Raw genomic sequence first — 4,708 nt, 5'->3', positions numbered from 1 at the left:
CTTGTGGCCACATTTCAAGCAACTGTCATTAATTAAGCAACTTCCGATGTCTGAGTGCAATCACAAGTATTCAACAGAAGGGTTGGGTACCGGGAGTGAGGTGAGCTCTCCAGATGATCCCAGTTGTGAAGTGAGATTGACAGGCACTGGTCAAGCAATAAGAGAGCAAAGCAGTAGCTACATACAATACCTTTTACCCATGGCAAGTCCACCTTCTTGCCCATCTTCGCTACCCTTTCTCCCTTGTCTCATATTTATAAAGGTTCAACCCACTCAGCGGACTGCTTGAACATAAGATGTCTCTTTAGCTGGGTGAGCGGACTTTTAGTGTCACTGGGGAGCTGGGTACATGTGCCTGTCAGGCAGATCTTGTGAGGTGTCCAGTAAAAAACTACTGTAACAACATGGACTACAGCTGAAGGTTAGGTCCTCGGGGAAGGTGACATATGCCCTTCAGCGCTCCTCCTCACACTGAGTGACCAGATCATTTACCTGGCAGAGATGGGATGGCTCCAGCTCACACCAGAAGCTGCAGAGTCAGGAAGACCATAATGGACTGAATTACTCTCCTTGATGGACAGGAGAGAATATTCTGGATCTTTGGAATTTTTTTTCCAAAGAAGAGTGGGAAAGAGAAGACTGGTCCAAGAAAGGCATGCAGATAACTGACTGGTCACTATCCAAAGGGATTCCAAACTAACCCCTTCACAACAGAGTCCCATCTAGAGAGAGCGTGCGGGCTGGCATCTGGGGGAGAGCTTCTGGCTGTGTTTTATGAAAATAGAAGCAAGACTCTAAGATAGAGCCAGACTGGAAAAACCCTTAACCCAGTGCTTAGATATGAAAAATCAGCAAGACAAGACTTCCATGGCGAGGGAGAAGAAAACCTAACAAATCCAGTGATTTGTTGTTGTTGTTGTTGTTGTTTTCATTCATGATTTTGTTTGTTTATTTGTTTTTGGTGAATGATTCTATCTACAAGTCTGGGTATAGATTCAAATATGCTAAGTAGCACCTATGTCTATTCAAAGATTAAAAAAAGAACCTTGATCCCGAGGGAGATAAGATCTCATTTTTTAAAATAAACACATCTTTTGTTTTTCAAAATAATCATTGCACTATAAATATGAAATGTACTTCGTTACATTTTTATAGTTTTCTGAAGTCTTGAGCTGCATATACATTATGCTTATTTTTTCTTCATTGAAATACTTTACACATTTCTATCACAGTATTTGCATGTTTAGTTTGATGCTGTTAGTATTTCTATTATATTTGGGATAAATAATTTATTATCTATGCCACATTTTAACCAGAAAGTTATAAGGTCAACATTATACAGCTACAAAATAAGAGAAAATAAATGAGAAATTGTAAAAATAATAATGCTGAAATTATTTAAAGATATAAAAACATTATGTTTTTTATTAATTTATTCATATTCATCTCAATTGTTAGCCCATCCCTTGTATCTCCCATTCCTCCCTCCCTCCCGCTTCCCCCCTACTCCCCTCCTCTATGTCTGTGATGAGGGGGACCTCCCCCCCCATATATGCTCTTAGGGTATCGAGTCTCTTCTTGGTAACTTGTTATCCTTCCTCTGAGTGCCAGCATGCCTCCCCATCCAGGGGACGTGGTCAGAGATGGGGCACCAGAGTTCGTGTGAGAATCAGATCTCACTCTCCACTCAACGGTAGAGAATGTCCTGTCTGTCCATCGACTAGTCTGGGTAGGGGTTCGAAGTTTACTGCCTATATTTTCCTTGGCTGGTGCCGTAGTTTGAGGAGGACCCCAGGACCCAGATCCGCCTCTTGTAGGTTTCCAGGACCCTCTGGATCCTTCTATTTCCTCATTCTCCCAGGCTTCTCTCACCTAAAGTCTCAATAAGATATCCTCTCCTCTGACCCACTTTCCTGGTGAGTAAAGTTTTTCATGGGACATGCCCCTTGGACTAGTGTCTCGATATAAGTGAGTATATACCATTTAACTCTTTTTGCTTCTGGGTGAACTCACTCATTATGATAATTTCTAGTTCAATCCATTTGTCCACAAATTTCGGGAATTCCTTGTTTTTAATAGCTGAGTAGTATTCCATAGTGTAAATGTACCACGGTTTAAAAATATGGAACGCTTCACGAATTTGCGTGTCATCCTTGCACAGGGGTCATGCTAATCTTTTCTGTATTGTTCCAATTTTAGTATATGTGCTGCCTAAGCGAGCACAAATCCAATGATTTTCTTTGCTTTTTTTTTTTTTTTTTTTTTTTTTTTTTTTTTTATGTTTCCCTCAATCTCATATTCCCCAAGTACTCGATTTAAGGCACAAAGCTGAAGTTTAAGCCTTGTGGGTAGTAAGCATTGCCTGGGATAACCTTGCGTTTACATGCGTGTTCTTTGAAAGGGTTGCATGTGCAGCATCAGGAGCCCTGGATCCAGGCTTTCCCCTGCCCCGGTAGGCGGGTACTGTGCTGTCTCCTTCCCCGAATGATGACATAAGGGAGGTGATTGGTGCAGAAAGGTAGGCCACTACTCATTTCTAAACACCTCTCTTAACCTTGGGATTGTTCAAAACCAAAGGTCCCCCGACCATCACCCCACCTGCTTGGATGCCTCCGCGCCTGCTCGCCCCAGTGGTACTCATTAGACGGCGTGATCTGTGGGCTTTCACTTCCCCTTTAGATTAGCTTGTTCTCTGCTTTCGGAGCTAAGCCCTAATTAATGAATTCCCAGATGGGAGATGAACCCGCCATTGCCAGCAAGCCCCTTCCTCAGAGAATCCTTTGCTTCCCATCAGAAAGGGGCAGGCGCTTGGCTGCTGTCCAGCCCGCGGCTTCATAATTCCACTTTGATAAAGCCTTGGAGAGTCTCGCTCGGAATCCGCTTCCTCAGTCACCAGCATTTCAGACGTAATTACACTGATTTAACGCACCTGGCTTTCTCTTACACTTTAAACCTCAGCAAGTGGGAAAATACTGGTCAGCATTTATAAGAAAGTCAGGGAACCAGTGATGTTTAAGCTCTGGGAAACGCATTGAATATCATGATGCGAGAGTTATCTGCAACCATAGAGACAACATTCCGACCTCCGGTTGCGACAGTACCAAAACCAATGCTGAGGCTCTTCGTGCTGGAGAGCCCAGGCTGGTTTCTAATGGCTTACATGTATGCAGGTCTGCTTTCTCTAGTTAACACCAGCGAGAGAGTATAAGGTTTAGGTTTTGTTTGTTTGTTTGTTTGTTTGTTTTAGGAGGCTTTGAGAAGAATGGCTAGGAGAAAGGACTCCAGAGCTAGGTACCCTGGGTAAAATCAACCTCCAACATAATGACACTCAGGGATTTGAGAGGTAATTACTGTGTAAGTTTATTCGTTTTAAAACAAGGTTCTATCCTAAATTTTAACTTCCTATGTGAGCCCACTTGAGTCTTATTGCCAGGGACACTGACATCACTGTTATGGATGGCATCTAGAACTCCGATGCTTAAATCCCGCCATGCAGTCTATGCCTTGGAGCTCATGTGTGGCCCTTGGATTGGCAACACTGGTCCTAACCAAGAAGCTACTTGCCTTGAAATATGGACTGCCCATGTCCTTTTTAAACATCATAATCTGTACTTTATCCAGACATCTTGGTGATTGGCATGTGCGTCACACCTGTAGGTGTAGTGTTTGCCTGGAAGGCACTTAGTCCGGGCACATCGGGGAAGATGGTGGTTTTGTGATTATCACTGAATGAGCAGGCAATGTACTAAGTGGCTGGGCCACTGTTAGAGAGTTGATGTTGAGGTCCCTAGTGTGTGGGATTGGTTCAACTGTGCCTGCCAATGCCCACACGTCAAAGACTACTGGAGGGAAGATAAAGCAGGCTTGGGAGCAAAGGTGTGCACACACCAGAGGAATCTTGGGGCACTCCAGGAAAGAGAACCGAAAGAAACTTATAGCATATGGGTTTGTACCAAAATGTTTTAAACGGAGGGTTTTAAAAAGTGGGACAAGCGGGGTGGCAGGGGCACAAGCCTTGAATCCCAGCACTTGGGAGGTAGAGGCAGGCTATCCTGAGTTTGACGCCAACCTGGTTTACAGAGTGACTTCCAGGTCAGCCAGGTTACACAGAGAACCCTGTCTCAAAAACGAAACAAAACAAAAAAGTAGGGGACAGTTTCTGGATCTGATGCTGTCATGGGCTGGGAGCAATAATGCGATTGAGTAGCTTTTAGTGATTTTTATCCATGTGTAGGTAGATTAAAGTAGGATTGGTCTTGTAACCCATGAAGGAGCAGGGCAGTATTAACTTGGGCAGCTGCAGAGTGCCTGCTTGGACTTCCAGACATGAACGTCGCTGACATTCGCTGTCATTGCTGATAACAGGCTTGGTGCCAGCTGTCAACTGCGGGGCTAAAGTCTCTATAGACACTGGTCACTGAGGAGTGTGGACTAATTCTGGTCCTGACTCAAGCTCCTTCCAGGCTGGCATCATGCATCAAAACAAAACCATTTCTTGGATTATTAATGCAGTGGTGGCAGCAGCAGCAGCAGCAGCAGCAACTTTTCTTGCTTAATTGGCTACTGACAGCACTTTCTCCATCCTGATGGATTATGCTTTGGGGAAGATTTTTCTCAGATGTTCATCATTGCAATTTATTTAAATAACACTGCCTAACCAGTTATTACAAAGGATGATATGCCCAGCCTTTTGTACCTCTCCATTGGA

General features: G+C 43.9%; 1 non-coding gene across 1 annotated transcript; it reads right to left on the bottom strand.

The window, feature by feature from the left end:
* Positions 1-2,116: 2,116 nt before the first annotated feature.
* Positions 2,117-2,223, bottom strand: LOC127188744 (U6 spliceosomal RNA). Its single transcript, XR_007830589.1, has one exon. It is a non-coding gene; the product is annotated as a U6 spliceosomal RNA (small nuclear RNA).
* Between the last annotated feature and the right edge of the window lie 2,485 nt (positions 2,224-4,708).

This window comes from Acomys russatus, chromosome 4, assembly GCF_903995435.1.
Source record: "Acomys russatus chromosome 4, mAcoRus1.1, whole genome shotgun sequence".
NCBI lineage: Eukaryota > Metazoa > Chordata > Mammalia > Rodentia > Muridae > Acomys > Acomys russatus.
The sequence above is the reverse complement of the archived record's forward strand: the minus strand, read 5'-3'. Positions and strand labels throughout refer to the sequence as shown.